Source organism: Callospermophilus lateralis, chromosome 17 (assembly GCF_048772815.1).
Source record: "Callospermophilus lateralis isolate mCalLat2 chromosome 17, mCalLat2.hap1, whole genome shotgun sequence".
NCBI classification, from domain to species: domain Eukaryota; kingdom Metazoa; phylum Chordata; class Mammalia; order Rodentia; family Sciuridae; genus Callospermophilus; species Callospermophilus lateralis.
The window spans coordinates 62,438,505-62,456,004 of record NC_135321.1 but is presented as its reverse complement, the minus strand read 5'-3'; the positions used below and the strand labels follow the sequence as shown (position 1 = coordinate 62,456,004).

Sequence of the window (17,500 nt, the reverse complement as noted above, 5' to 3'; positions counted from 1 at the left end):
GAATGGAGCAGGATGCTCCACACACCCACAGAAGGCCCCTGGGGTCCTCCAGTTGAAAAGTGCCTGAGTGTGGGCAATGTTCTGAATATGAGGAGGCCTTACTGGCCTCAGTTGTGGCTTATATTGTCCAATGGTGAACAGCCCTGGCAGATATGGTTGTCCAGGGTAAGTAGACAGGACCAGAGGGTTACCCTGAGAGATGGGTGCAGTCACCCATGGTGCCAGGGGCAGCTCCCGGAATGGCTGGTGTGTTAGCACAGGGATAGCTGAAAGAAAGGGCAGGTCCCTAAATGCAGACATGTGGGCACCAGGATTGAAGTTCATGCCTGGTCTCTGTGATGCAGATGCTGTGGAGGCAAAGCAAAGTGGAGAAAGGAATAGGGAAAATGGCAACAGGATTGAGGCCCTCCAGTTCCTTACTCATGGGAATCCAAAGACAAATGCTCACAGCTCAGGGCCATGTGGGCAGGAAAATTATGCAGTTTGCAAATGTCCCTGAATGAATTTCTTGCTGTGTTCCTTTATACACAGAGAAAACTCATTTCCAGTACAACAGAATTCCTGGTTGACTATGACACCTCAGATTTACCTGCCTCTGAGAGGCCCCTTGTGCATCATTTACAGACAATTCATTGGCCTCCTAGTGACTCCCTAGAATTGGATCAATTTGACTCTGCTCAGTGGCCTCATGTCCCTCCTCATGCTCACCAACAGAAAAGGGGTCTTCTCCAACAGGAAAGGGCAGATGCAGGTACTCAGGGTCATTTGTGAAGATGACTGTTTCTAAAGATTATTCCTCCATCACCTCCTCAGCCTTCCTTTTGCTAATACTCCTTGTATACCCCTCCACTTCTTTCCTAGGCTTCCACAAACAACAAAAACCACCTGATTTAGATCTCTGCCTAGATAGAGGCTGAGGAATCCTGAAGTTCACCCTGCCCAACACATCTTGCCCAGCATGTGGGTGCTTCTCCCAGCACTTCCCACAGCAAACACTAATGTGGGGACAGATTCTGGCCAGCTGTATCCCTAGTGTTCACTGGTTCCTGCCATGAATCAGGGAGTTCCTTTCCCAAGGAAGAGGTCTATGTATTTGACACTGAGTCCCTGAGATCCTCTCCTGGGCTGACTAGCAAAGGTCACTGAGGTTTATGAAGTTGATGGGATGGTGAGGATTGGGGTTTTCCAGATATTTTCACAGCCACTCATCATTTTTTTTATTGGGTCTGGGAATTGGAGCCATTGTGAGGTCCTTTTCTTTTGCACTCCTAATAATGGGAAGGAAAGTGTCACAGAGACTCAGGCCTGCACCAGCTGCTACCTGTAGCAAGGTTGTTGGGAGCACATTCCTGTTCACCAGGACATTATGCAGAATGATGTCAAGAAATGGGATATGAACCACACTTCAACACTTGCATATATTAATCAGGACACCTGCCTAAGTTCCAATGACAATGTGAGTAGAGCCCCTTCCTAACTGTGTGCTATTCTCCTTCCTGTCTTCATAAGAATCCAGTCATCTTTAAAGTTGTCCTGGAAAATGAAGAACACCCCACATGTGCTCCCTTTTCATGGAGTACCAACCAAACCATGAAGATAAGCAAAGTCTTCATGTTGATTTGAAAAAAATGAGCTGAGGCTATACACACAGAGTGTGAAAGTGATAACGATTTAGAAGACTCCCAAGAGGCCCAAATCTATGTTGGTTGAGGCTTCCTGGGTTCCCTGCCCTTCTGGAATCAATGACACCTGCTGTCTGAATGGAAGGAGAAGTTTTCCTGGACAGGAAGTTGGTGAGGGACCCTGGGCTGTGGCAGTTGGAGTGTCCTGCAGCCTCACCAACAGAGAGTATATTGCACTGCATCTGTAGCCATTGAGATCCCCATTGGGCAATTTTCTAGCTAAGAATATTTCTTACCACTACCCAGTTATGATCTGAGACTCTCAGTCAGTCCCCTCAGAATGATATCCCAGGCAGCTTCCATGTGTCTGAAGAATGGACACAGGGCTCAGCATCTTGACTCCAGGGAGCCCTAACTGACCACCACTATGACACCATCTGTGACTGCCTAAATAACCATGCAGTGACCTGTGTCCATTCTACAAGGAATCAATCCCGTGGCCTCTCTCCCTTCTGCCGACCCAGTATACTTCCCCGGATTAATCTGGACCTGGGTCTTAAGAGCCCTCCTCCCCATGAGCAGTATTAGTCTTCCTGGGGCTTCCTGGGCCACGTCAAGTGCATTGTCTGAGGCTATTTTCTTCCCTTACTTCTGCTTAGTGATTTGACCACAGGGGAAGTACTCCATTCTCATTCCCAAGGGTTTCAGAGGTGACTAGCCCTCAGATAACAAACCCTGTCCCTCCAGACTCACCTCCTTCTGAAGGTCAGGCAGGAAACCCGACAGAGTGTCTCCGTCTCCACAGTGGGAAACGTTAGTACAGGACCCAAAGAGTGACCTGTCTGTAACATATGCTCAGGGTCCAACTGGCCAAGCTGGGCAAAGTTTAAATGTAAACCCCAATGGAATGTTGGACCCAGACATTCTGCAGGTGTGGAGGGGCCAATGGGAAGTGGCCTTGGTGGGGGCTGGGCAGACATTCCATGAAGAGCTCTGATAGGTATAGAGTTCCCTTCAGGCAATTCAGGGGTGACACAAGTTGTCTGTGCCTCTGGGACATTTTGAAGTAGTTTCTAAAATCCACAGGAGAGGGGTGTGACAGGTGGCCCTCTCTTTCAACCACCCAATCACCTTTGCTCCCCTTGATGGGAAGGACTAGTGAGTCATGGCTCTGGGTAGAGAGCTTCCTTAGCTTCCAAGGACTACAGCAGGGTGATCTCTACTGCAGGCATGACAGGTTTGTAATCGTGAAAATCACTTTGTCATTTCAGATGCTCCCGCTGAAAGAAAGGCCAGCCCAGAAACTCTGGATGAGGAGCCACCTTGCCTGAGACACCTGGCAGGCTTCCCGACCCACTTCATCCTCCTGCAGGAGCCCCTGGCATCACTCCTGCACCCCTCGTGCCCGAGCACATGCTTGGCTGTGAGCATGCATTCCTGGGCCGCCATCCAACGGCTCCAGCGTCTGTTGTGGACCTGGCAGGGCAAGGCGCAGGGGCGAACATGGACAGCTGGTTCCCAATGGCCAGCCAGGCTCCCATCGCGGTGTACAGACTCAGTCCCATAGGTCCTTCGAGGTGAGCCTCTCATATCCCCAGTGTATCCATGCCTGGTCCTCCAGCCCCTGCGCCTCGCAGGGCAGCCTGAGCGCAGGCCTTGCCCCCCCCGCCATCCCCAGGCCCAGAAGTGAGTTGCGCATTTGTCAGTGTGGGGCCCACTTCGAAGTGTCCTCCATCCATGTCTCTTGCAGGCTGTGCTATGCCGGGCTCCAGGTCACCTGTTCAGTGCTTGAGAAGCGCGGTCCCGGTCAGCAGTTCCGAGGCCCTTGTCAGGTCCAACGAAGTGATGACAGTCATCTCCTTATTCCGGGTGAAACCTGTGAATGTTGGGGACACTGTCAGCCAGCATCCGGGTTGTTAGCTGAAGGACGCTCATTACCCGTGACATTAGCAACTTTGCAGATGGGAATACACAGAGCCGAGTGTGCTTAGTCTGCTGTAGTCACACCGTGATCTACGGGCCATCACAAGTGGGCTTTTGGTGGGCGGATCTGGACAGAACACCTAAATGGTGATGAGAGAACCGTGTGACCCCCAAGTAGTGTGCAATAAAAAGAGTCATATTGTATTATTAATTTGTGGTGCTCGTGTATTGCACAGTGAAATTGATGATGTGCTCTCACATGTGTGTTGGTGGGCTGTTGGGGGGCCCCTTGTGAGTATTTCTGGGTGTCAGGCAGTTTTCCTTCCATTTTGATGGTATGAGGATCACGGGGTGGTTATTTGGGTGAGAAAATGAACGCTGGTCCTGGAGTGTTGGTAGGAGTTCAGAGGGCTTGGGGTGTTTTCCCTGTTCCTTTGGTGGGTGATGGAGTCCCTAATGTGTTGATGTGCATACATAATGTGGAGCTTGCTCTGTTTGGACTGCCTGACGAGAATGTGGTGTGTGTTCAGAAGTGTGGGTCAGACAAAGTGGTGACGGTCATCTTGTTCTGTGTGGATATTGGAGATCAACAGAAAATCGTGACTGTTTTTTTGAGACTACAGGTTTTGGTGTATTTCAAAGGAGTGAGAAGTAATGGGCATAAACTCAGGAGTTGGGCTTAGATGTTTGTCATTTGGTTTTTGTAATTTTTTTAAATAAATTATTTTTAGTTGTAGTTGGACATAATATTTCACCTACTCATTTTTATGTGGTGCTGAGGATCAAACCCAGGGTTTTGCAAGTGTGAGGCAAGCGCTCCACCGCTGAGCCATTACCCCAGCCCTGGTTTTTGTAATATTTTACCTGTGGTCTTCTTGCATATTTGTTTTTTCCCCACAAATGCACCTTGGGAAGTTTGGATATAATATGTGTGTTTGCATATGGGCTATGTTAAGGAATGCATTTGGGTATTTTTCTCTGCGTTTGCAATGTGATTGTTATAGTTGGGAAATGGAGGAGGGATATTTGTATATTCTGGACATGGTGTATTGGTACCTGGGATTTTGAATAAATTTTATTTTCATTACCCATGCACATGTACTTGAGTGTGTGAAGCCTGGTCAGTTACTAATTTTGTGGAGCAGTAGGATGAATATATTCACTGTGTGGTGTGAAGATGGCAGGGTTCTACATTTTGGAAGATAGGGAGTTATTTCTTCATATTGGGAGTGTGTCAGCTTGTATATGAAGATAGTATAACATTTAGTGTATAATTGGGTATATTTGCATGTAGTGAGTAGCTGTGTAGAGATGAGATGCCTATGGAGAGTTACTTGTATATTAAGTTTGTGTTAACTAACCCACCTCAGGTGTGTGTGTATTTGTGTTGCAGTAATAGCAATAGTTGTGAGGAGGAATAATATTTAGGTGTCTGTTACTAGATGTATTTAAGGGACATGGCAGTTGATGTCTGCTTTCTGGGGTCATATATGTATTAAGTAGAAAGTTATTTGTAACTGGGAAGTAAGGATATATGTATGTAATGGAGAGGTGACATTGTGCATTTACACAGGGGAGTGTGGGAATTGTGTTTTACATGTGTTGGGGATACATGATAGTTATTTCTTAGAATTTGAGTAGAGATAAAGTGTATTCTACGCACCTGTGATAATTTGGGATTTGGAAGTGAGCTTATGTGTATTTTATATGATATGGTGGAGCTATTTTTGTGTCTTGTGCATGCAAATTGGTTTGTGGATTCTATAAGTTTCTTCATTGAGAATGAGTTTGCTAGGGGTATTCAAAGTGAATTTCTTTGGAGGTTGCTGTGACATTTCTAGGTGTGGATAGGAATGTTTGACTGGTGCGGTTAGCAGGGTGCTTTCTGAATATGTAGAATACTGTGTAGTGTTTTAGGAATCTCTATATTTGGGTTTTGGATATATTTCTGTGTCTGTCTCGCCTGTGTGGAAATTATGTATATATTGATCCATAGATAGAGGTTAATGTGGGCATGGTTTTTCGTGTGTGCTGGTATTGAACTCTCAGCCTCATGTCTGCAAGACTACCATTTTTGTGTTTTGTGTGTAGGCACCCAAGTGATTAGGTATATGTCATGGATTTGTAGATTTGTGTATTTAGAATCTGTGTGTATATAAGATGCTCAGGAACTGTGTTTGTGTTTATAGTGGCATGAGATTCTTGAGGATTTTGGTTGTGTTAGTGGATGATGTTGTTCTGGTATAAAATTATGTTTTAGTCTCATGCATTTGAGAAGTCTAGTTTGTTGATGGCTGAGCATTTCTTGAATTCATGGGGCTCTTGAGATGTGTACTCTGGCAGAGGCAAGAGGTTTATTGTGTGCTTACAAATAGTCTTCAGGTGTTGTGGAATGTATGCAATTTAGAACTGTGGGATTTCACATGGGTCTGTTTTTTTGTAGCACAAGAGATGACTGGTTGTATACTTTTTAGTTTGCCAGAGTCTGTGCCTGTAAGATATTCATTGGGTATTATGAGCAATGTATTTGTTTTACATGTATGTGTACAACTGATGTTGTGCCTGTATGAATACTTGCAAGAATGTGCTTGAACATTTAGGATGAATAGGGTATTTTTCTCCAAACATTCATGTAGTAATAGGTGGTGTTTCTCTGTGTTTAGGATGGACATATCAAATGTTCATCTGCTCAGAAGCCATGAGGTGTATTTTTGTCTGGAGGTGTTAATGTGGAGGAGTTGTTTGTACATTTAGGGTTGGAATTCACCTTAGTACCCTGGGGGCAGGTGAATTTTGTACACATATTCTTTTTCTGCTGGAACTGCCAGGAATCAGCTATGGTAGCTGATGCTGTCTGTCCCTTTCAGTTTGGTTTTCAGTGGCATCAAGTAATTAGGTTGGAATTAGTTTTGAGATAGACTACCTCATACACTAAAAGTCAAGGCTTTCTTACTTACACCTATATGTTATTGTTTACTGACAAACCTCGTGTGTGTGTGTGTGTGTGTGCGTGTGTGTGTGTGTGTGTGTGTGTGTGTTTTGTGCATGTATACACACAGATTTTAATACTAGGCATCCATATGAAGTAAATGTATTCAGACAACAATGTGCTCATATCTTGGAGATTGTCCATGTATTGTGAGGGGGCATCAGTGACCCTTTTGGGAAAGTGTTGATCTGGTCATTCTGATCCACAGCATTTATCCTAACATTGTTAGTGCATTCTTCAGGGGCAAAAAATGCACATGTCTATTGATTTCCTCTTGCAAGTGGGTTCCTCTTCAGCATGTGTGTGGTCCAGGCTGTGGGGAACAGAAACTTTTAAATAGGCATCAGGTTCATGATGGGCAGCAGGCATAAAACCATGGGGTTTTCAGGACAGGAGGTGGGATGGGAAAAGTCCTTGTCAGTGCCAACACCCTGAGCATCATCTGGGCAGCGACAGATACTGGTGGATCCTCTGAGGCTAAGCCAGTGGACCAAAACACTGTCCTCCACATTGTGAGGCTTCTGAAAGCCTGCAGAACCTCTGTCTTGCTACCACCTGTGCCCTGGGTGGTGTTTGCTGGTGGAGAACAGGCAACCCTTCCCTGTGGAGACTTGAGGCTTCCTAGTTAGGACCTCTGGGGACCCCAAATCTAAGAGAAGGTTTTATGTGTCACACTTAATAATTATGAACTATGTATCAGATTTTGAGTAGTTATAATGCCATAACAGCAAGCAGAGGTCTTTGGGAAATTTAGAGATGCACAATGAATTTTGTGAAGGTGTATATAATAACTTTAGGATCCCAATAATAGGGTTTTATCCAGGAGAGATTGATCTAACTTGATATGCCTTGAACCTTTATAGCTATATTAGGAGCTAAAAATGAGGGTGTCAGATAATTTCCATGTAGGTTGTAGCTCTTTTGATGACTCCACCACCTTCCAGGTCTTAACTAGAACTTAACCTCCTGGCTTTCCTTTCTTCTGAATCTCTATGGGATTTACAACAGGCATTTCCTCACTCTTGGAGTGTGGCCTGAACTCATCCCAGGTCAATCAGGTACTGCAGAATCTGATTCACTAATGGATCTAGGACTATATTTGCTGGTATCTCATATGGACATAGCTACAGAGTTTTCTAACTCTCCTAAGGCCTATGGGTTATAAATTCAGTTGGTTTGGGATGTTTCCTGATGTAGCTTAACTGAAGTCATCTTAAGGGAATGGTTGTACATTATATATGTTATATATATATTTCAGTTAAGCTACGTCAGGCAACATCCAAAACCAACTGAGATATGCATGCATATATTTCATTAGGAGTGTAATTTAAACAATAGAATTCCCTTCCCCGTTCCTTCCCCATAGTACCTTTCATCAACTGATTTATGTCCCTCTGATTTTCATGAGCAGGTGCTGAATGGGTCCTTGTTTTCAACTCTTTTCCTTTTTCTTCTATAGCTTTTATATATGGAAAGTATCCAACCCATGATGTTCTGATTTTGGAATATATTGCTTGGCTTAATGATCCCAGTTCCATCCATTTTCCTTCAAATGACAGAATTTCATTTTATTTTATGGTTAATTATGAATACAAATTACATTTTCTTAATCCATCTTTTGATTGACTTCTAGGGTAATTCCATATTTGGATATAGTAAATCCAAGTGTGCATGTATCACTATAGTTTGAGTATTTAAAATCTTTAGGATAAATACATGGAAATGGTATTGCTAGGTCATATTGTGCTTTCTTTTCTAGTCTTTTGAGGAACATCCATACTGATTTCCATAGGGTTTGTACTAATATACAGTTTCATAAACAATGTATAAGTGTTGTATATTTTTTTCTTTGAACTGGCAGGGTTTGGAAACAGAGAATGGGACCTTCCTTATGAGTCGGCACTCATAGAAACAATATGGAGTTTGGGTCCTAAAAGGCATTCAAGGACTTGAACATTCCTTATAACCTTATAATGGGTTCTATTGAAAAAAATGGTATTCAGTGGTATATAAGAAACCTGTATCTACATGGGTGTGTGAGAGACAGAAAAGATAAAAAGATACATATTTACTTATTCTTATTAAATATTTTTACATGAAAGTAGAGAATATTTTGACATACATACACACATGGAGTACATCTTATTCTAATTAGGTTATCTAACAGCTTTTCTCTCTTGGGATCAGTGCATCATCTCTTTTCCAAAGACCTTGGATCTTTGTCTCATGATCCCAAGATACATGAATTGACCCCACCACAGGGTCAATTTAGTCTGAAAGTTGCAAGAAAGAAGCAGTTTGAGTATGATTTCAAGATGGTGGAAAAGAGGTCACTTTCCTGTCTGCTCCATGGTGTGAAACCAAGAAAGCAGCTTTGCAGCAAGTTGAGTGAATGAAAAAAAAAAAAAAAAAAAAAAAAAAAAAATGGGGGAGTGTCTTCACTGCAACATAATAATGGCCACTCAAAACTGATCAGGGACTCAGGAAGGAGTTTGGATATAGTAAAATAAGAAATAAGAAAGAGAGCTGGGACTCAGTGGTAGAGTGCTCACCTCACATGTGTGAGGCAATGGGTTCAATCCTCAGCACCACATAAAAATCTACAATGAAGAAAATAATTTTGGGAGTCGGGGCGGCAGGCCGGTCCTTGCCCGGTCGCCCGCTCCCTCGCCGGCTGCTCTATGGCGTGCGCCCAGCGGGTGTCGGCCCCGCGGCGGTTCAGCTCTCTCGGGGCCCACGGAGACTTGGGACCAGGCCCGGGCCGCAGCCCCGCCCGCGTGGGAGCGCCGCCTCTCCCGCCGCCGCCAGCGCGAGCGGCTGCGAGCCACCGGAGGCAGCGCGGAGGAGGGCCCCGCGGCGGCCGGTGGCCAGGCAGGAAGGAGCCGGAGCCCGAGCCGACCCTCTGCCCGCTGAGGCGCGGTAGCTCCCGCGCGCCCGCGGCCGCCCGCCTCCCCAGGGCGGAGCGAGGAATGAGCAGGCGCCCGCCCCGGGCTCTCGGACCGAGGGCCGGGGCCCGGCTTCCTCCCACGCCACGGAGGCGCGGGGGTTCGGTCGCTGCGACCGGGCACGACAGGGTCGGCGGCGGCCTCGCTCGGGGAGCAGGCGCTCGGGTTGGCTGAACCGGCCGCGGTGAGGAGGAGGAGGAGTCGGGTGGGGGCGGCCACCGCGCCTCCCCTCCCCCGCACACGCCGGGGCCGCTCAGTGGCCGCCGGAGGAGGAAGTTCCGCTCCGACAGACCGTGCAGCGGCTCCCGGGGCTCAGGTATTGGAGGCGCGATTGCCCTTCGGACCGACCGTCTAGGGTGCAGCGTCGGAGTTGCGCCCGGAGCCTGCGGGGCGGCGTGGCGAGGCGCGGGCGACCGCCTGCTCCAGCCTGCTGGCTTCACCCGCCGCCGCTGCCTCGGCTTTCCCGCGAGGTGAGATCTTCCTCCCTTTGGGGAGACTTCGAGGAGACCTGCATTTTCGCCCCCGCCACCGCGGGGGGAGAAGGTTAAGAGCCCGTTGAATAGAGACGTCCCAGGAGATTAAGTGGACGTTGCACAACTCCTCGGACCTCGCCAGCCTCCCCTTTGGGGAGGGAGACCACATTTGAGCATCTCACTGGGGTGCGGGGATGGAAGAACCCACCTTGCAGCTTTTCTGCAGTGTGGTTTGCCCGATCTACTCCCAGGAATGAAGAGGAGACTTCTGATAACCTGATGAAGTCCTCAGAGCCTAATGGCAGGAAGATATCACAGGACATAAAACTAAAGATCGTTTAGGAGGCCACCCAGGTTTCCGGATGTAGTTGGACGAGCGTGAAAGAGATACCTTTTTAAAAAAGCACAACACTCCTGTGAAAGGAGAAACATTGAGTTTATTCTTGTTTTTTTTTTTTTTTTGGCCAAGATTTTGAAAACGGTTCGATGTCTTGTACGTTTGGTGTAAGATGAGAACTGTATAAAGTATTCCGTCCCAGAGCCTAAAGGATGACTACCCCAGCCCTGCTGCCCCTGTCTGGACGCCGGATTCCACCTCTGAACCTGGGGCCGCCCTCCTTCCCACATCTCAGGGCTACCTTGAGACATTCCGAGAAGTTTATCCTTCTCCTTATTCTTAGTGCCTTCATCACCCTGTGTTTTGGGGCGTTTTTCTTCCTTCCAGACTCTTCCAAACACAAACGCTTTGATCTGGGTTTAGAAGATGTGTTAATTCCTCACGTAGATGCCGGCAAAGGGGCTAAAAACCCTGGAGTCTTCCTGATCCATGGACCTGATGAACATAGACACAGGGAAGAAGAAGAAGGTTTGAGAAATAAAATTCGAGCAGACCATGAGAAGGCCCTGGAAGAAGCAAAAGAAAAATTAAGGAAGTCTAAAGAGGAAATACGTGCAGAAATTCAGACAGAGAAAAACAAGGTAGCTCAAGAAATCAAGACAAAAGAGAACAAGCCTCTGCCACCAGTCCCTATTCCAAACCTTGTAGGAATCAGTGGTGGAGAACCAGAAGATAGTGACATAAGAAAGAAAAGGGAAAAAATTAAAGAGATGATGAAACATGCCTGGGATAATTATAGGACATATGGATGGGATCATAACGAACTCAGACCTATTGCAAGGAAAGGACACTCCACTAACATATTTGGAAGTTCACAGATGGGAGCTATGATAGTAGATGCTTTGGATACCCTTTATATCATGGGACTTCATATGAATTTCTAGATGGACAAAGATGGATTGAAGACAACCTTGATTTCAATGTGAATTCAGAAGTATCTGTGTTTGAAGTTAACATTCGATTTATTGGAGGCCTGCTTGCAGCATATTACCTTTCAGGAGAAGAGATATTCAAGATTAAAGCAGTACAGTTGGCTGAGAAACTCCTACCTGCTTTTAACACACCTACTGGGATTCCCTGGGCAATGGTGAATCTGAAAAGTGGAGTAGGGCGAAACTGGGGCTGGGCATCTGCAGGTAGCAGTATTCTGGCTGAATTTGGTACACTACATATGGAATTTGTCCACCTCAGCTACTTGACAGGGGACCTGGTTTACTATAAAAAGGTCATGCATATTCAGAAACTACTTCAGCAAATGGATCGTCCAAATGGCCTTTATTCAAATTATTTGAACCCAAGAACAGGGCACTGGGGTCAGTATCATACATCAGTTGGTGGTCTGGGTGACAGTTTCTATGAATACTTACTGAAAGCTTGGTTGATGTCAGATAAAACAGATCATGAAGCAAGGAAGATGTATGATGATGCTATTGAGGCTATAGAAAAACACCTTATTAAGAAGTCCAGGGGTGGTCTTATCTTTATTGGAGAATGGAAGAATGGACACTTGGAAAAGAAGATGGGACATTTGGCTTGCTTTGCTGGGGGAATGTTTGCACTAGGAGCAGATGGTTCCAGAAAGGATAAAGCTGGTCATTATTTAGAGTTAGGGGCAGAAATTGCACGTACATGTCATGAGTCTTATGACAGAACTGCATTAAAGCTAGGTCCTGAATCATTCAAGTTTGATGGTGCAGTGGAGGCTGTGGCTGTCCGACAAGCTGAAAAGTATTATATCCTCCGTCCAGAAGTAATTGAAACCTATTGGTACCTATGGCGATTTACTCATGATCCAAGATACAGGCAATGGGGCTGGGAAGCAGCACTGGCTATTGAAAAGTACTACCGGGTCAGTGGTGGATTTTCTGGAGTCAAGGATGTATATTCCTCTACTCCTACACATGATGATGTACAGCAGAGCTTCTTTCTTGCTGAAACATTAAAATATTTGTATCAGCTCTTTTCCGGTGATGACCTTTTACCTTTAGACCACTGAGTGTTTAACACAGAAGCTCACCCTCTGTCTGTGTTACATTTAGCCAACATCACACTTTCAGGTAATCCTGCTGTTTGATGAAAGCAGCTCCAGAAGGAACAGTCTTACCTGTGTTTTGTTTACATGGACCACTACAGAAACTAGTCTGGAGAGGCGGCTTTTGAAAATCTGGACCTCTGAGTCAACATGACAGGGTGAAACTTCCCCACAAGACTTTTCAACTTGTAGATATTTCAACTTTGAAATTATTCCATTTTATACCTGACCAAAACATGTTCTGGTACATGTAGGACAGAGACCTTATGTGCTTTGATTCTTAATGAGATGGTCACACAAGAAGCAATGCCCATTACTGCTATATTGCAAGAGCAAGCCAAGGACACAGAGCACCTTGCAGGAATTAGAGATGGCTTTTGGAACCAATTATATAATTTGTTTCCTCTCACAGTGGAGCAGCTTTCAAATCAGATATTTACACATTGATTATTCCTTTTTCTCCATTTTAATAATGGAATAAACTAAGATAAACAAAAACAAAAGAACAGTGTAACTGCATCAGTAGCAAGAAGACTCAAAAAAGAAACAGAAGTACCTATTCCTGTCTGAATTTTGAAGTTCCCCATTGGATGAACAGACTGGCAACCATTTCAATCCCAATGTTTTTCATTGAAATTTCTTGGTTAAATTTAATTTTTCCTGGGGCATGATCTCACAAAGAATACTCTACAAGTCTTTTTCTCTATCTGGTATCACTGAAATTGCTATTTATCATAACCATTACTTATGAGCCTGGGTTTGGGATTTTGTGCATGTAGTTCAGTCTAGTGTTGGTAGCATGACAAAAAGAGATGGAAGTTCCAGTGTGTTGCCTTGACACCTGTTCTTAGAGAAATTTTTGGTTTTGTTGGTAAGAAATTATTCTTCTAAACCAATACATCTACCAACTAAATTTTATTCACTTTAATCTCAGAGTCAGTCAGCTTACAACTTTACGTGGCTTGACAAAATTCACTCTAATATTATGCAGCTCTGAATTTGCTATGATAAGCTAAGTTACTTTTACAATTTAGAAAAACAAAAAACAAAACACAGTGAAACTCCTTAAATGTTCTATCAGGAAAGGGGACAGGGGGCCCTTTATTTATTATTTCATCAAATGAGTTAGCTGTTCACAAATATTTTGTTTTTTTTTTTTTTTTAGTTTTTCCAAGAATATTTATAGACTACAAAGAGTTAATCAGAATAACTTCAAAATAATTTTTGGTGAAAAGAGTGTAATTAGTCATATTACACTGAAATTGGGATATATCTAAAGGTCTTTCTTTTACTATTAGTAGATTTTGCATTGATTTTTTTTAAAAAAAACTATTTCTTTATATATTGGCAGAAGAAACAAATTTTATCAAGAATTATTTAGTATAGGGTAAAGACTAATACTTATAAATTTTCTGTCCCTTGAATTTTTGTGACAGTGCAAGACACTTTTTTCCTCTTGATTTAATATATTTTCCACTGACATTAATAAAAGTTGGAAACAATATTATTAGTTTTTACTCTGAATTTGAATATTTTATGAAACAAGTTTGTACAGGAAGCCCACCTTGGAATTCTGAAAGCTTATTCCTTATTCAGTAGCTTGACTTTTTAACCCTCTAATTAGCATGTAGTATATTTAAATTGGGAAAAGATTTAATAAATTAATTAAACATTTTCTAAGGGTGATCATTTTATACCACAATCATCAGACAATCCTCATAGTTCAGCCAATGATTCATAAATGGATAGCCATTCCAAAATTGTTCAGTGTACATAGAAAATAAGGATGTAGAGCCAGCTGTATTAAGTTTCTAAGAGGGTTAAATTTATTATCTTTTACTATTTGAAAATTTAAAGTTCTTGCAAAGGGTAGATGACATAATTTTAGAAGAGAAAGGGAGTATTTGATTCTTAGAAAAAATTAGCCTTCCTCCTAAAATTAGCACAAGCCCACTTATGAGTCCCTGAAAAAAAGTAAAAATCTTGAGTTGGCAAAGACCCAGTGTATGTGTGCAGATAGCAGCAATCTCCCCTGCCCCTTCCCCTTCTTTCTAGAAGAGTGCAGAGTAAAGGGACCATGCTGACTCCCTAGGAACTCCTCACCAGAGAAGACAGAACCCCTAACCCAAGTGCTCTATATTACTTGGATGACTGGAGTTTAAGAGAAGGCAAGGAAGTGTATAAGCAGAGACAGTTCCGGTACAAAGAATTTGAGAGGGACCTTGGAAGGGTCTTCTTCACCACTCCCTACCTTCTTTGTGATGATAAGTCTAGAGCTTACAACAGTGCTTTTTCTTCTCTGAATACCAAAGGCAATTAAAGTCAGATACAAATGACTTGCCAGTGTCATGTTTTGTTTTTGTTAAAGATTTTGTAAATAACTTCCATTGAGATCAGTCTTTTTTTTTTAAAGAGAGAGTGAGAGAGGAGAGAGAGAGAGAATTTTTTAATATTTATTTTTTTTAGTTATCGGCGGACACAACATCTTTGTTTGTATGTGGTGCTGAGAATCGAACCCGGGCCGCACGCATGCCAGGTGAGCGCGCTACCACTTGAGCCACATCCCCAGCCCCTGAGATCAGTCTTTACCCCATATTTTGCTTAGTTTCCAAGAGTATTCTTTACTGTCTTCTGTCCTTATTGCCCTTTGCATTTTGTAGATTTTATTACTCAGGTTCAGAACTCATTACATTTATAAGACCTCCTGCAAAGAGCCCAGAAATGTTCCTTTTCAGGTGCCTCCTCAAAGAGCTGACCCCTCACTTTGTGCCTGTGGCACAGTTGTGCAGAACAGCTAGATGGGTTGGTACATAAAAAAAGAAAAGAAACAGAGATATTGAACACCTTCTACATTTATCTCTCTTTATCTTAGAATCACACTTTTTGGTTCAAACCAGATTTTTTGTTTTGTTTTATTGTTTTCTATTCAACCAGTTGAAGTTGTTAAAACCAAGGGAATGGGCCCTAACCAAAAAGAGTCTCAGTGCAGAAAAATAAGTCCCCAGTCAAGGGGTTGTTACTTTCTGGTGGGTTGCACATGTTATGTCTAATGCCAACTCATTCCTGTCTTTGAGCAGATGTGTCACTATGTGAAATCTTATCAAACTCTCACCTTCTCCATTCTCCATTGCCAAAGTATTTTATCAAAACTCAAAATTTGTTCATAAAAGATTGCGCTTGCCATTCTCATTATAATGCAGTTTATCCTTAAGCCTGAGTTTATTTGAATGAATGCATGAGTAAATGAGAGAATGAGTGGGAACTTGGGACAGAGTACTGAAGATGTGCCAGCATTGTGTCTGGCACTTTCAAGCATTATAACATTTTGTGTGATTCTAGTGGCATTTTCTGTATGAGAGTAGTTATGCCATTTTAAGGGTTTTCCAATATGAATCATGTTACAAAATCCTTAATTTTATATTTCATTTAAATTAAAGAGGAAAAGAAAGGTTTATAATATATTTTAAACAATGTGTTACTATATAATACTAACAATTATAATTGTAGTTAATAACTAAAGTCTTGGAAAATATCAAGGAAATATTTGATTTCTGATGCAATTTTGACTAAAATATTTACTTTAGAAATAAATAAAAACATTCTTATTTTGCTATATCACTATAATTACATAATTAAAATCAATATTTTATAGAAGTGCTGGTTATTTTATATTCAAAGGTTTTGTCACTTCATTCATGGGTAAAACTTGTAGGTGTAAATTGTCTTTGCTCTGGTATGCTTCCTACTAGTGGTAGTACCCATGTTCTTAAATATAAAGAAAAATATACTAAGATATTTCTTAAGTTCCAAGTAATGGTTCCTAGTAATAATATTTGGAGTTCTTACTTTTCTTTAGGTTCCTTTACTCTGAAATTGGCTAGCTTCTTAGGCAGTCTTTACATAAATAAGTACACATATCCATAAATACAGTTATAAAGATTTTTAATACTGTCAGTTACACATACAGTTGTAACTTGTTTTGGCCTCACAGATTATCAGCAGAATCTTTAAGTAACCACAGATGATATGGAAATATTTTCATCCACTTATCTGTTTCAAGAATTGTGATGAAGATGATTTTCTGCTACTTCAGCTCATTCAGATCATGATGGAGATGTTCTTTTTTGATTCATATGTAGTTAAGAAGCTTTTCTGTAAAGGGACACATAATAAATACTCGAGGCTATGTAATCCATATAGTCTCTTTTATTACTTAATGCTGCAGTTGAAGTGTGAAAGCAGCTATAGATAATATGTAAATGAGTGGTGGTAGCTGTGTTCTAATAAAGCATTACTTACAGAAACAGATGGAGGGATGGATTTGGCCTGTGGGTCATAGTTGCTGGCCCTGATCCCAAGCCTAATTTGTGTAAGACCATCTAATCTTTGGTCTGTATCTTTTCTCTGTGTTTTGACTTATATATTCATTTTTAAAGCAAAAAGATGTGTGTATGTTCACTTGTCTGTGTTTTGTTACCCAAAACTGTATCTTTCGTTGTCTTTACTCTTCTGGAGTCTGTTGAGGTTTCAAGATAATATGACTATACTCAAGAGGCGGAATGGGGTGGGGAGTATGCTATCAGCCATTATCTTCAGTTGTTATTTTAATGCCATATTTCCAGATTCCCTATGTAAAAAAGTCTATGTGGCATAAAAATACTCTTTTCTTTGAAGTTCCGCCTATTCATTGACCCTTGGACCAGGACTCTGGATTGCTGGAGCTGCAGAAATGTATCCACTTGAGTACTCAGAACAAAAATATGATAGAATTCCTAATCTTGGTGCTGCAGAAACTAATCTTTTGAAAAATTTTAGGCAACAGAAAATGGGTTATGTGCCTCATTTAAGGGTATTACCCCTGTTACCTCGAGAACAGCCTGAGTTTGAGGAGTATGGAAAAAAATGTATCCAAAAGAAGAGCTTTCTTCCATCCTTGTATACCTCTCCACAGTACCTTTCCAAGTCACTAACACTATTTCAGAATATCAATATGCATCATTTTTCAATTAAAGCATTCCCCAGCTTCAACTTTATACTTCCACTACTTAACAGCTAATCTATTTCAAACTTGGTTTGAGCCCAGCAATTGAAGAACTCATAAAATTGCTCACAAAATTAC

The 17,500-nt window shown here is 42.6% G+C and overlaps 1 pseudogene; it reads left to right on the top strand.

Moving 5' to 3' along the window:
* Positions 1-10,501: 10,501 nt before the first annotated feature.
* On the top strand, positions 10,502-12,423 carry LOC143382781 (mannosyl-oligosaccharide 1,2-alpha-mannosidase IB pseudogene; annotated as a pseudogene).
* The last annotated feature ends 5,077 nt before the right edge of the window (positions 12,424-17,500 follow it).